Source organism: Arvicanthis niloticus, chromosome 9, assembly GCF_011762505.2.
Source record: "Arvicanthis niloticus isolate mArvNil1 chromosome 9, mArvNil1.pat.X, whole genome shotgun sequence".
NCBI lineage: Eukaryota > Metazoa > Chordata > Mammalia > Rodentia > Muridae > Arvicanthis > Arvicanthis niloticus.
The window spans coordinates 76,921,334-76,937,448 of NC_047666.1; the positions used below are offsets into that span (position 1 = coordinate 76,921,334).

Sequence of the window (16,115 nt, forward strand, 5' to 3'; positions counted from 1 at the left end):
TGAGCCATCACTCCAGCCTCATTCCCTATCCTGTTAGGATTCTTTCAAACCTGTGAGAGGTGGGACACTGCTACTTTTTTACTTTCATTTGCAATTGAAATGAAAGAGAAGTTAGGCCATTGCTAAAATGGCAGGAAGGACAAAGGAAGCAAACACTGTTGCTCTATACAGCCACTATATCCAGGAAAAATATCCTCTCTACTGCTCTAAAGAACTGTGATTTTCAGTCCCACAGTGGCCAAGGTTGACTAGAGAGAGATCCTGAAGATTCATCCTTTTTCTTACAGAGTATACCCTTTTCAAAAATTATTTATTATATTTGTTTCCAGAGAAACAAATATAAACATCAGAATGTTTGTATATGTGTGTGGAGGTCAGACAATAATTTGTGGGAATCAGTTCTCTCCTTCCATGATACAGTTCCAAGGATAGAAGCCAGGGAGTGGGGTCAGGCTTGGTGGTAAGCCCCTATGCCAGCTAAGCCATCGATAGAACAGTTAAATTCTTCTAATTACAAATACGAGACCATGTGGAGTTGCCATTTTAAGTGCTAGCAAATAACACCCACTCGCCTTACATGTCTCGAGGATGCAGTATGTCACGTTAACCATGGTCAAAACGTGCTCAAGGAACTGAAGAGATGGCTTAGCAGTCAAAAGCACAGCTTCATCTTCCCAAGGACCCGGTTCAATTCCCAGCTCTCATATGGTAGCTCACAACCATCTGTAACTTCAGTACCATAGGCTCCAATATCCTGTTCTGACCTTCATGTCCACTAGACACAAACATGGTGGAGAGCCGAAAGAAGGAGGCTATCATCCTTGCAGCCATCTTGAGCCATATACCCTGACCAGAGACTTGATTGCATGATTAAAGGTGTGACTTAGAGGCATGGCTTAGAAGTGAGACATATAAAAGGCAAGAGAGACAGAAGAGAGAACAGAGAATCAGACACTTCAGACAGTACAACTTGGAGTAGGAATTAGGCATTGAGGAAGAAGACACTTGGACTAGAGAACTCGGAAGAACAGGTATTAGGCACTAGGCACTTGGAGGAAGAACTTGGAACTGAGAAAGAGACTAACAACTGGAACTTGGAGGCACTAGGGACTAGGGACTAGAGACTAGGAACTCAAGACTTGGGACTTGGACTAGGAAGAGAGACTGAAGAATAAATGGGATTGAATCACACTCTGTCTGGTCTCCATTCCTTGTGTCCATCCTCACTCTCTCTCTTGCTGAACCCCGACCCGCAGACCGGAGCTGCTTGGGGCAGTGTGGGCTACAAGTTAGTCCCCAAGGCTTCTGGCAGTTCGGGTTCCAACACTGACAGAACAGTCCAAGACATTTTGGCCCTCAAGCGTGGGACAGCTCAGGCTGCAACAAAACATGGTGTACAGACTTACATGTGGACAAAATATCCATGCACATTAACATAGAAAACCACTCAATAGTCCATTTATCAAAGGAACTTACCTACATACAGCAGAAGCAAGACTTTTCTTCTTCTGAGTACATGAATTAATTCAAACTATGACGTGATCTATTTCAGTGAATATTAAATGGTTTGTTTGACTCATTAACAGGTAAATAAAAGGGACACATAGGAGTAGCAAGACTCCTTGCCATCCCAAGAGCAGGCTTTATATATAACCCTCAGTATGGCAGAAATGCCTATTTATTTGCTTTGTGATTTATGAAAAAATTGATCGAGCAGCAATTATGTTCCCAAAACCTAGGAAACAACAATTACCTGGATGGACACAGTCCCTGCAGCCATGGAACCAATACTTCATTCTGTAGTCGGTGAAAACATGCTTGCTGTTTGCAGTAATTTACTATGTATATAGGTACCTGGTTTAGGGGGAAGTTTCAAAACAACTCTTTCTGACATCTAATGAGCTATGTGAAACTGGTCCTTACACTATACAGAACAGAAAAAGTCTCCATTGGTTGCTACATGCAAATGAAATAGCATTTCTAAATGATGGCACTTCTTGTAAGTTTTCTTTCTAGACTCCAAGAACTTGGTTCATTTGAAATAAGCGCCTGGTTCCATTTAGAATTAACTAGAAAGTCTACCTTGTTGGGGGTTGGTCTGATCCTACTATATATTCAAATGCTAAATACTGGCCTTCAAGGTCTGGTTGCCCCAGAGAAGATCCTCTTGTACACCAAGTGATACTATGTAACCCTTGCTCCTCAATTTAACTATTGGTTGAAATCAAGTGGCTACAGACAATTATTGGGGAGAATAGAAGAGGCAGATTTTGAGTTACCAGGCTGGGGTCTCAGGTAGGGAAGGTGAGATGAAGGAGAGGGATAGAAAAGAGGAAAGAGGAAGAAGACATAAAGAAGAGGAAGTCTCCATTGGACTTGATGTACCAGGAGCATGGCCCTGAGTGTATTGTTTTCCTAGGACAGACTGCTGGAGCAGAAATAGCCCTGGAAGACTCAAACAGCAAATACCTGTAGACAGTCTATAGATTAGAAAAATAGATTTAGGGTTAATTTCCCAGTAATTGTACTAGAGCTGATTTTAAAAATACATAGTATTCTGCCTTAATTGATTATTGGGGGACTGGCTGGGTGATATGAATAACTAATAGAGTTTATTAAACATTATTTACACTACCCGGCTCTGTGACTGAACTTCAAGGTATGAGAAATCCAGATTCACAGGAACTGGGAAAACAAACAGGAAACGCTTAGACAAACCTCCTTGCTAAGAGCCCAATTTGAAACAGTGCCTTGTTTAAATCATCAAGGACACAAACTCTTCAAAGAGTAAGTTTTTCAGTTCAAGTATTTAATAATAACAATAATAAAAAAAAAATCCAAAACTCCATAGGTTTGCTTATCAAAGGTCCCAGCTATTTTTATCCTAGTATGGGCTTTAGCTTGTACTATTCAATGCCCAGAGAAAAAACTGAAAAGTTTGCAGTATCTAAACCAGAGGGGGGGGGGGAGAAAGAGGACGAGGAAAGGGGAGGGAGGGAGGAAGGGGGAGAGAGGAAGGGGGAGGAAGGGAAAGGGAGAGAATATAAAGGGAAAATATTCTAGGCACCAAGAAATCTAGAGATCAAAGGATTAAAGCATGTAATAGTTACCGTGGTTGGGTGAGGCATCTACACGCTGCAGGAGTCTTTGCTTGGTAACTGCTGCCAATACCACTTAAGGATTAGAAAATAGTGAAGTTACAGCCTGCATCCGAAACCAGTTCTCTGCACACAGAGCAGTTGCCAGACAGTGGGTCCAGAGAGAAACAGAAACATCCATGCAAAACTCGTTGTCAAAGAAGAAAGATACGCCTCTTGAGATACGTACTATGGGCAACTGCCTGTATTCCATAGTCCAAGACCCCTTACTAGGTGGTGAGCTGCAGTTTGCCCAACCCATCACCAAATCCCCAGACTGTGATCCTGTCTTTGCCCTCCACTGCCCTGGATGAGGCTTATCTTTTTGAACTGTTTTTAAACTTGCTGGGGCATTTATTCAATATTCAAATTTTCAAGTTCCTCTGAGAACTATTGCAACAATGTCTTCAGATGAGGGGCTCAGAGAGTTAAATATTCAAAAAGAATCTGGAAGAGCCCTAAGCCCTTGGTCACCACTGATGCTTTGGGGCTCTAAGTGACTTGGGCCCTCCTTATCACTGGTGCTGGGGTTTGGAGTCACTGTGCTTAGTTCTGCAGCCTACAGGTGACTATACAACATCATATGATAGAAGCTAAATGACACAACTACCCTGCATAGAAGGAAACAATGTGGCTCACTAAATCTCTCAGCACTTTTGCAGAGTCAAAACTGTCTTAGCTGCCAGCATGTTTGAAACCCTCTCTCCCTGAAAACTCAGAATAAATTGTAACTACAACAACTACGACCTTAAAACACCCATCTGGGATTAAATCTAAATGTTAACTTATTTTCTATTTTTGTTGTTGTAGGTTCTTTTGTTTTGAGATGGGCTTCCTATAGCCCAGGCTAGCCTAAAAGTCACTATGTAAAAAAACATTCTGCCTCCGCCTCCCAAGGGCTGGGATTAAAGGTATATAACACCACAACACACAGCCTAGTTAGTTTCGATATATATTGTTAGTATTACTTTGTAAACATCTTACATAGAATTCACAAGAATTTAAAATTTTTTGAGTATTATTTACATAATGAAAGTTTCATCATCTCAAGTGAAAGTGAAGATAAAATTATTAGGAAGTAAGGCATACAAAAATTTTGGTTTCTGTTTAAAGAGTGTCATTTCTTATTTTGTTAATATTTGTTGGTTTCATGCATCAAAATGTGACATTTTAAGATGGCTCCAGACATGACTCAGCATCCCAGGTGACTAGCCATAACCATTTGATTAGGTTCCACTGAACAGAATGTGTAGACCATCAGGAATCTTTGCAGGGCATAGAGATGTAACCAAGGAATCCCAGAATTCAAAGGCCAAGGTATGAGGACTGTAAGTTTAAAGCATACTGGTCTACATGCCACACACACACACACACACACACACACACACACACACACCACACCAGCTGAACCTTCTCAACCACTTCGCTTCTGTGTTCATTCTTCTGTGTTTTCTGTTGTGTGGGCTGCCTGGTTATGCTGTTCTTTGCTCCATTGAGTTTAATTGGGTTTTTTTGCATGAGTGTGGGTGACAAGATATTTACAGGAGCAGCAACACTGACAGCAGCTACACCACTAAGGAAAATGGCGCCCCTCCCGGCTCAGCCATTAACTGAAAATAGCTCCTGGGAGGCAGGGCATGTTAGCATTTAAAGTCACTTTAATCTTGAAACTTTAAAAAAAAAAAAAAACATTCATTTATTTGTGTGTTTATTCTATGTTTATTTGTGCCTACACAAGCCACATCATGTGTGTGGAAATCAGAAGAAACCATGAAGGAGTCAGGACTAGAACTTAAGCCATCAAGACTGGAAGCAAGAATCTTTAACCACGAAACCAGCTCACTGGCTCCAACTCTGAGATATTTCTTTTGCATAATCTAGCCACTACTCTAACTAAAACATTATCATGAACCAAATGTGTACACACACACACACACACACTTACAAGTAGAAAGAATTTCCCAAAATAATAACACTGAACCCCAGTTGAACATCATTTTTTTAACTTCTAATGTCTAAAAAATAAAATCTATGAACCATTTTTAAGGTGGTTGTCAATTTTTAACTTCTGATTTCTCAGTCTCTACTCTTTGGATGTTATTGAAAACTCTGGGTGACCTTGGTTATCCATGATGTGAAATGAACTATCCTTAAAATCGTTATGCTTTTACTGCCAGCGAATCCTCTCAAAGTTCAACAGAATCATAAATAATGGAAGCTAATATTCTGCTACAATATTTATGAAAAATTTTAAAACAGGCAGATATACATTTAAAAATAAAAACTACTTTTATATTACAGTTTGGATCAATGAAGATTGTATTTCCAAAGTAGAGGTTCTCAAGGTCTCTAAAAGAAAAGATGTTTTGGTTTTTTTGGTTTGGGTTTTGTTTTGTTTTTTTTTTTTTTTTTTCTGTCAATTTATATAAGTGTGCAGAGCCTTTGTCCAAAGTTTCAATAGAGATTCATAAAACTCAGGAGATCACAATTCTGAACATCAAGAATTCTGGGATGCTCTCTTCTCATTGCATTTTATTCTCTAACTTTGGGGAAGCCATTCTTGCAGGTCAAATCTGCCTTGAGCAATAGTCAAGGTCACAGGTGACACCCTCAGAGAGATCTTAAAATCTAAATTGTGTGTGTGTGTGTGTGTGTGTGTGTTTGGTTGCACACATGTGAAGGTACCACACACGTGTGTATGGAGGTCAGAGATCAATGCCATGTCTTCTTTACTCTCCACCTTATTTTTTGAAACAGGGTCTCTTACTGACCCTGAGCCTTACCAATAGGACTAAGCAAACAGCAAGCTCCAGGATTCTCCTGCCCCTGCCTCCACACCATTTTTACAAGTATGTGCTGCCCTACTCTGCTCTTAAGTGGGTTCCACTGACCAAGCCATTACCCTAACCTCAAATTCTAGGGTTTTACTGGTCATATCAGTAATGAAGGCCACAAGTACTAGTGTGTATGAGGAAAAGAGTCACAGACCTGAGGAGGAAGGGGAGAGGGCACTGACTGTCACATCTTTCCAGCCCTGTGCCCAGAGGCTCATGCAGAACTATTTCATAGTAAAACTATAGACCCAGTCTGAAGAAGTTCTAAACATTTCGAAGGAGAGGGTACTGCAGTTGGTGTCCTGATAAGGATCTCATCTCTCCACTTCCAAATTGGCTGCTTAGGGGACTCAGATGAATACTTGGGTACCCTTGGGGGAGTGGGTCACTGCATCCAGGTAGGCATCATCTTTAATGGATAAAGTGTATTTCTTTTATAAACAGCTGTAACATGCTGTGCATTTGACCGTAAATAACTAGATGAGGAACAGAGAGATCAGAACCTGTGCATAGCTAGGTGTAGATAGCCAGAGAAACATGGTTATTACCATCCATGTTTTATTGCTTGTAAATAAATTGCTTATTACCAGTCCTCACCTGATGTCCAAACAGTTGAGGCTGTGGTCCTTGGTAATGACAGAGGTGTCCCCAGTGATGCTACCAGGAAGATCTGTGCAAGTTTAAAGGCGTAGACTGGGTCTTTTCCAGGTTATAAGTGCTTCTGGGAATTCTTTGTCTCCTCCAAAACTTTCCTGTCTTCCAATGGTCTGCAGGTTTTTGAGTAGGACTTGCTGATGACGTCTGTCTACCAAAAATTTTCTATCAGATGAACTTTCAGTTCCAGAGGTTATATTCTGTTATCCTTGGCTGTCCTTTGGTCTCCTGAGAAGCCCTTCATTGTACTCAAAAGTATTGTGTCTGCCAACTATAGATTGCCCACATCTGCCGTTCTGGAAGGTTCCAAGTGTAGCTTTGCTTTCAGACAGAAGTCCCCTCCCCATTGTCCCCAAGACATACGTCTCTCCATCCAAAAATATTCTTGAAGAAGGCCTGGAGAAAAGCATGCAAGTCTCTGCATTTTATTTTCACTCTCCTTTAAATAATCAAATGAAGTTAAGATGCCCTCACACTCTCAAATACCTAAATAAGAGATGCTGGGCTTTAGAGTCGGCAGACACATGCGTCAAGAGTTTTTCTCACCTTCAGAAGATGTCTGTGGCCAGGTGGTGGCGGCACACGCCTTTAATTCCAGCACTCAGGAAGCAGAGGCAGGCAGATCTCTGTGAGTTCTAGGCCAGCCTGGTCCACAGAGTGATTCCATACCAGCCTGGGCCACACTGAAAGAAACTCTGTCCCAAAAACAAACAAACAGAAGATGTCTAAGATGGCAGACGTTGATTGTCAGTTTGGCTGGATTAGGGATTACCTGGGAGACACACCTCCATCAACACCTATACGGAATTGTTAGGTTAGTTTGCCTCTGAGCGTGCTTGTAAGGGGTTATCTTGATTAGGTTACTGGAGTGAAAAGATTTGCTCTAAAGGAATGACGGTGTCAATCCCTGGGCCTGCACCTTAGAATAAGGAGCATAAGAAGGAGGATGCCGACTACCAACATTCACTGCTCTCTTCTCCCTGATTTCAGACACAATGTAAATGTGCTTTAATTTAAATATGCTTTAATTTTGTAATGCCTTGACTTCTCTCCGTGATAGACTGTATCTCCAACTATGAATCAAAATAAACCCTTCTTTGCTTAAATAGCAACAGAAAAGTACGACCTCTAAGTTGGTACTATCTCCTGATTTTAGAAAAGGGAGCTAATGTGCAGAAGGCTTAACTGACTTGCCTGAATTTGGCCAGCAGAAGTGGACTTGGCATGGCTTGCCTTCCAGTTTCACGCCCCAAGACCACATAAGTGCAGAAGGAAGGAAATTAGAAAAGACCCTACATAGATATTGAACTAGTTACTTTTTGTTGGTATAATATGACTAAAATTTACTTTGGCTTACAGTTTGAGAAGGATAGAATCCATGATGGCAGATGCCATGGCAACAGGTGAGAGGAACGAAGGCAACAGGAAGCTGAGAGATCATGTTTATCTGCATGCAGGAAGCAGAAACAGTGAACAAGAAATGGGATGATTCTATAAACTCTCAAAGCCCACACCAGTGACGTGTTTCCTCCAACAAGGCTCCGCCTCCTCAAGGTTCCACAAGCTCCGTAAACAGCGCTGCCAACTGGGGATCTCGAGCGTCTGTGGGCATCTGTCACTCAAATTGCCACAGATCCCACTGCCAGAGATTCAGAAATGATGTCTAATCCATTAATACCAGTCTGTGCAGAGAACAAAGAAAAATCTAGTCACTGAACTGTTAACCTTTATGGGGGAGGCTCCATCTTCACAGACAGCTCTAAAGCTTGGCCTTGCAGGGGCAACAAGTCTCAGGCCCATATATGGACTTGCTCAATCCATAAGGCCTTTGAGAATAAAGACACTTGCCAACTGTCCTCTGTTTCTCTCTGATTTCATCTTAGCTGGAAGAGAGGGGCACTGTGGAGCATAATTTTATGCCCACTTGATTGACATGCCTGTAAACATTTCTGGGATTGTTCTATAAGGCATTAGCATTTGAATGGTTTATTACTTAGTTTTGTGGTAATTTTAACAAAATGCATGACAAAAGCTATGCAGGAAAGTCTGTCCAGAAGCACAGGGTGCCAGTCACACAGTGTGTGCTGTCAGGAGACAGAGTACAGAGAACGCTGGGGTTTCTCCAATTATTCAATCTGGGATCTCAAACCATAGGACAAGGTCAACCACATTTGGGGTAGGTTGTCCCACTTTAGCTAAACCTTTCAGGAAATGCCCTCACAGACACCTCAGAGGTCTGTGGAGTTGATAGCGATGATTTTCCATTACAAGTAGGCCAAGTGAAATCAGCCCCACCACGGTGGGCACGCACCATCCCATTAACTGACAAAGAAGGACCAATCAGTTTTGTCTTCAGGAGCAGAAGCATTTGACTCCAGTGGCTCTCGGGTACCCAAACTCCAAATCTGGGGGGTATTTGGACTTCAACCAGAAGTCTGACACCATGGTCCCCAGTTCATAAGCCTTCGAGCCTGGAGTAGAATGGCCCCATCAGCTTTCCAGGGCATCTATCATAGAGAAGGTACAAGTTCTTCCTCCATCATCTTGACAGACTTCTCTAAACAACCCTGGCTAAAGGAAAAGTCTCCTCTCTCATCCAAGAGTCAAAAATTCCAGCAGTAGGAACTGTCAACACATCTCAGGATGTTATTTCCTAATAACCTGAGTTTGATTCTAGAACCCACATGGTAGAGAGACCCACAGGTTGTCCCCTGACTTTCATACCTGTATTATGGCACACATATCTCATACACACACATGCACAAACCAAAAAAGAAATTTTAATAATATGTCTAGGATATCTAATAACAGAAAGTAGCTGCTGTGGGGTTGAAAGGAATGGGAGGGAACTATAGGTAATTACGGAGCTTAGTTGTGTGGTAAAAATGCTGGAAGATGGTAGTGGTGGCTGCATGATTATGGTCATTCCAGGAACCACTGGCTCATATACCAGAAACAGGTAAACTGTGTAACGTGTGAATGCTCTTAATAAAGCTGACTTTAACTTGTGTGTGTGGGTGTGTGTATGTGTGTGTGTGTGTGTGTGTGTGTGTGTGTGTGTGTGTGTGTAGATATAGATAGATAGATAGATAGATAGATAGATAGATAGATGATAGATACATAGATAGATAGATAGATAGATAGATAGATATCTGCATATATATAATTTTGTGAGTTCAGAATACTGAGCATTGGGGTTTCAGTTTGGGAGACACAGTGTAATATTTTAGTACATGCTAGTCTGGAAATATCAATCCTCCTGCCTCAGCCTGCTGCATACTGGTATTATTGGCATGCACTACCATACCCAGCTTGGGGCATTTTATAAAGATTTACTTTATAATTTTTACTTATGCGCTCTGTCTGCATGTATGTGTACATGTGTATGCAGGTACCTACAGAAGCCAGAAGAGGGCATTAGATCCCCTAAAGTGTTAAAGACAATTGTGAGACACCAGAGGTGAATACTGGGAACTGAACTTGGGTCCTCTGTCAAAGCAAGTGCTCTTAACTGCTGAGCCATCTCTCTAGCCCTTGCTGAGGCATTTCTTAAAAGCAGCATTTTCTAAACATATAAATCATAACATGACCTTGTTCAGGAAGTCCTTGTTAAAACGCAGGTTTCTTGGTCTCACCACATAAAGCCTACCAAACTAGAGTGCTTAAACATGGGACTGTAGCAGGAGGCAAGAGTGAGCTCAGCAAGGATTCAGGAAGCAGAGAGCTTAGATAATTTGTTTTTCTTACTTCAATGTTTTAATATTCAAAGTAGCAATTGAAAAATTTGAATGCAGAGACTATTTTCAAAGTAAGTGCCAACTCTTAGGTGATTCTTGCCTTCCCGTTCCTGTGCCTCTCAGAACACATCTGTACGAAAGCTTCAGAATGCCTAGGAGGTAGTCTGAAAATATAGCTTACTATATTGTGTTATTATATAATTACACAGATTTAGATAGAATATTTTTACATCAAGTGTTTATATAATTATCTCGGTTGCTATGCTACTTGCTGTTGAATGGTAAAAAGCATATTAAGATAACACAGAAATCCTCACTCTGAAATGAAAGCTACATACTTCCAATTTTTAAAAATGAAAGAATCATTCTAGCAGGAATGATTGATGCTTATAAACAGGAAGTTGCTTTCAAAAAGAAAAAAAATGTGATGGTGTATTCCCGAAACATGCCAGAAACCAAGGCAGGCAGGAGGATCCAAGTTTAAAGCTATCCTGACAGGATCATAGTGAGCTCCAGTTCAGCCTCAGATACACGGCAAGGCCTCTTTCAAAAATCAAATCAAAGGGAAACGGGCTGAAGAGGTGGCTCAGCAGTTAAGAGTGTCTGCTGCTTTTCCAGAGCACCCACATTTGGTTCCCAGAACCTACATCAGTGGCTCATAACATCTGTAACTTCAGTTCCAGAGCTTCTTAAGTCTTCTTTTGGTACCCAAGTGCACTTGCTCACAGGTCTGCACACACACAGATAAGTACAATTCTGTATACATGAAAATTAGAAGTAAAAAGGAAGGAAGGGAGAGTGGGAGAGAATGAATGAAGAAAATAGGGAGGAAGAGAGGAGAGAAGGGAGGAGGCAGGAAGGAAAAGGGAGGAGGGGAGAGGAGGGAATGGAGAAAAGAGGCGGGAGGGGAGAAAGGAGGAGAGAGGGAAAAAGAGAAAAAGGAGGAAAGAAGGGAGGAGGGAGGAGAGAAGGGAGGAGGGAGGAAAGAAGGCAGGAGGGAGGAGAGAAAGGAGGAGGGAGGGAGGGAGGGGAGAAGGCAGGGAGGGGAGGCAGGAGGAAAGAAAAGACAGGAGGAGGGAAGAGACATTTGATGATAATAAAAACATTCACCATGTACAAGAGAGTTCCTACCCATAGCAAACTCAAACAAAATCCCTCATCTCCACAGAACCCACTGTAAATAATAACTGTAACCAACACTCTATTCCAACTTAAGTAGGGTATTTACAAACAAAGACAAATGCCGATGTTTTCTTTAACTTTACAATGAGGCAAGCAATGATCTTGACTATGAGGCTAGGTAGCAAGAACCTGTCTTAAAAATAAATTAAAATAAAATAGAAACATCAAAAAAAAGTAAGAAAGTCTGAAAGTAGGAATGTAGTTCAGGTGGTAGACTTGATAGAATATTTGTCTAACGTTCATGGTGCCCTAGGCTTGAGCTCTGCCAGCAGAGACACAGGGTGATTAGTGTACTCATGTTTTCCCCAAGACTGAGAGTGTGAAGAAGGATAAGTAGTTTAAGGTAATCCTGGGCTATCCAGTTTGAGGATAGCCTGGGATACATAAGTCCTTGTCAATAATAATAATAACAACAACAATTCTTTTTAAAACAGGATATCACTATCTAGGTCTGGCTGTCTTGGAACTCACTATGTAGACTAACCTTGACACACCAGGTCTGCTTGCCTCTGCTGGACAGTTCTGGGATTAGGGGCATGTAGTACCACTCCCAGCTTGAAGGCTCTAATCAAGGCGATGACAACAACAACAACCCAGAAAGCCAGATCCTCAGCCAGCCTGGATCTTAAGAGATGATTTGTTGATCCTTCCGTGAGAAAAAAACCATGGGGCAGAGGGTGGAAGGGGGAGGGTTGGGGCTGGAGATGGCTAAACCGGTAAAATGGTAATCTTGCAAACCCAAGGACCTCGTAACTTAGATCCCCCAAATTCATGTAAAAATGCCAGGAGTGGTTGTATGTATTCACAATCCCAGCACAGGGGAGACAAAGACAGGTGGATCTCTGGAGTTCGCTGGTCAGTCATTCTAGTTTAATGGGTGAGATCCAGGCCACCTCTAAGCAGGAGGTGGATGGTGACTAAGGGTTGACATCCACGTTGACCTCTGCCTTCTAAATGCACACGCTTGAATAGGCATGGGTCATAAGGACACGGGCATTATGCACCATGTTTAAATTGTCTCACTGAAAAATGTTACATCAGCCTTCTATCCCAGAAGATAAATCCGACCATTATCTCTGAAAGCATTTTTCCTGCAAGCTATACGGCTGTACTGCACTTTATTAAATTACAAAAATAATACATACTTGGGCCATGGGAGTTTAACACTTGGCGTATTGCTTTGGCTGAGTTATGCTTTAATGATACCTTAAGCTTCTATGAAATGTTGCTATAAAAAAACAGTCAAAAAGACATTTGCCTCTGTCTGCTACTTAAAAAGCAATCGAAGGGTAGGGCTATAGCTTAGCAGTAGAGCACTTTCTTACCACACGCACAGCTCTGGGTTCGGTCCCCAGCACTTAAAAAAATCATTTTATTTTATGTTGTTTTGTTTTATTTTACGGTATGGGGTGTTTTACCAACATGTATATCTGTGCACCACTTGCATGCAGTTCCGGAAGAGGCCAAAAGAGGGTGTCAGACCCATGGGAACTGTAGTTACAGGCAGTTTCGAGCTGCCATATGGGTGTTGGGACTTGAACCCACGTCCTCTGGAAAAACACCTGGTGTTTTTCTGAACCATTTCTCCAACCATGCCCCCCCCCCGCACAAATTAATAAAAATAAAAAACAGTTCAGTGGGTTATCAAGTCGATCATTTCATGTTTCCTCTGATGAAAATCTCTCAGTTGAAGTGTGTTCTGAAGCAGCTGCCAGGCACAACTGGTTCTTTTGAAACGTATTATCCCTTGCTCCAGTTCTTTTTGTTCTGAGGACTTTTTTTTCAAACTTTTGAGACAGGGTCTCACATAGTCCAGGGTGGTCCCAAACTCACTATGCAAGTGAGGATGTCTTTGAACTCCTGACCCCTTTGCCTCTGCCTGACTTCTGACATTATGGGCGCACACCCTCGTATCCAGCTCTAGGCTTTTGTTTTGTTTATACTTATTTGCAGGTTGGCATGTGGATGCCACTGTACACTTGAGGGGTCAGAATACAGTTTGATGGACCCCGTTCTCTCCTTCCACCATGTGGGATGGAGCTCAGGTCGTCAGGCGTGGTGACATGTATCTTTACCTGCTGGGCCATCTCAGCAGCCCTGGCTTTTCTTCTAATTTTCTAACAAACTGAATAATTTAATAATTCCATGCCTGTTCCTTAGCCACTTCCAACTGTGTTGCTGATTGCCATACTACAAACAGGGAAAAATCTACACGACCATGTTAGGCCTTTAGCTAATGAGTAGTAAATAAATAAATATGTCATAAAATCTTGTAAACCTGAGTCATCCAGTACAAAACAACAACAACAACAAGTCATGTTTTTGAATACCAGTCAGGGTTTCTAGTGAGAAAGCTCTCATCCAATCAGAAAGGAAATGACCACAGCCCTTCCTGCGCTCCCCTGGGTTTTTGACGCTGCAAAGCCCCCTGAGCATGCGCAGCTCTCTAAGACTCCCACCAGGTGACCCACATAGGACCATCCACGGAAAGCACTCAGTTGGCAAGGGCAAATCTAGGAAAATTAAAGGAACGCTGCTGTGTGCACATCCTGAGCCTGGAGTCAACTGTACAAATGTGTCTGAGGTACAGTTACATAATTTATTATACAACTTCATTACGATAAAAGAAGGAGCTAGTCCAATGGTCCCCACTAAACCTCTCCTCACATCTACTTCTGTGGTGCCATGAGAAGCAACACTGCAACCGCCCCCCTACTGTCTTTACTGGCCAGGCCTCCAGTGCGGCTCCTCTCTACTGTATACTATGGCTTTCTCAAATACTTCCTCTTCCAAATAAAACTTCTGCTTGGCGACCTTCTGTGGCCATGTATCATATAGTTTTGTTTTATTTATTTTTTATTGATGAAAGCAAAAGTTGAGGCCAAAGGGGTCTGACCTCAACTAAACAATACTAAAAAAAAGGTAATACCAGTCTACCTTTCAGAAATTAAACTCTCGCCATATCTTGGTCAAAGAGACAATTTGTTCATGAGAAGTCTTTCTTGGGCACATTTGTCCTCTATTGAGACTGCTATAATAATTTCTTTTCTGACCACAAAAATTCCTGTTCCCAGTATACAAACCAACGTGTGTGTGTGTGTGTGTGTGTGTGTGTGTGTGTGTGTACACAGATGTGTACATACGGATGTGTATACATGAGTGTATAGGGGGTGATTTTGATGCTCTGATAGGGAATCTGCATGTGAACAGTGAAGGTCCTGTTCCTCAGTTGGTTCTTGATCGATCACTAAATATGCTAGTGACCAATGGTTGGGCAGAGGAGGCGGAACTTCCAGGTTCCCGTAGGCAGACTAGCAGACACAGGAGGAGGAAAGAGGATCCCTCATGCTTCTGAGGGAGAAAGAACCACCAGCCATGTGAGATCTCAGGTGGACGCTGCAATTGGCTGCTTCCTCCACTAGGCCTGGGGTAGCAGGTGAGAGATTAGAAATCCAACTAAGTTGAGGGCAGATTTAGAGTGTTGAGCTGGGAGTGAAGGTAAGAGCATGTTAGCAGGAGGCTAGGAGACACAACTAAGCCTAAGGCAGATTTAGGGTGCTGAGCTAAGACTAAAGGTAACTGAGCAACAGAGCTGAGGGCAGATTTAGAGGTGTTGAGCTGGTAGTGAAGAGAAGGACATGCTAGCTCAGAAGAGCCTGACCACTGAGGTAAAAGTGTATTTAAAAGACGTAATATGTGTGTGTGTGTGTTTCACCCGCAGATCCAAGGGAAACAGGGCAGTGGCTGGTAGCACAGTTTGCCCAGAGCTTAAAATGGAGTAGTAGAAACAACACACTACACGAATGTGTAAGCATATGCGGAAGCCAGGAGTTGACATTAGGTGTCTTCTCTGTCACTTTCCATTTTATTTTTTGAAATATCTCTCACTGAACCTGGGCCTCACAGACTTACCCTAAGGCTAGCTAGCAAGCCTTAGATATTCTCCTGTCTCCATTTCCCAGTGCTGGGATTCCAAGGGCATGCTATCATATCAACTTTTTATGTGAACACTGGGGACCTATACACAGGTTCTCATCCTTGCATGGCAAGCATTTTACTGACTGAGCTATCTCTTTGGTACCTTGGTTTGTGTTTGGAACAGAGATGTAACGATAACTATGAACATGATAAAGAGTATCACAGGGTTGTCCTTTGTTCTGAGAGAGGGCACAGTGTTAGGGTAACTCTGTTTGTCTCTCTGACCTGGTCTTTGTTTTTGAGTCATCCCTTCTCTCTACCCACCTCAAATTCCAGAACACAGCCTTGCAGGTAACATAAACCAGGCTCTGGGCAGTAACAACCCCCAGGAGTCCAGCAGGATATAACTGACCAAACCTGAGGAGCAATCACCCTGACCACAGCCAGATCAGGGTGGCTAGCAGCACCCATTTCTCAACCCAGCCTTGGCCCTTCCATGTGTAATCCTGGGGAATTATCTTGAAGAAAAAATGTATTTGTTTGCTTATAAGGTGCTAGTGATTAAACCCAAACTCTCCCTTTTCCACGATAGGCAAGCATTCTACTACTGCTGGGCCACACCTCTCACCCCTCACTGCTAGATTCTAGGCAAA

General features: G+C 42.3%; 1 long non-coding RNA gene across 2 annotated transcripts in view; it reads right to left on the minus strand.

Moving 5' to 3' along the window:
- The window catches only part of LOC143443585 (uncharacterized), a 76,103-nt gene that overhangs the window by 16,927 nt on the left and 43,061 nt on the right, over nucleotides 1-16,115 (minus strand). For both annotated transcript variants that reach the window (XR_013112705.1, XR_013112704.1), the window contains exon 4: nucleotides 6,569-8,307. This is a non-coding gene — a long non-coding RNA (uncharacterized LOC143443585). The remainder of the gene's footprint in view (nucleotides 1-6,568; nucleotides 8,308-16,115) is intronic.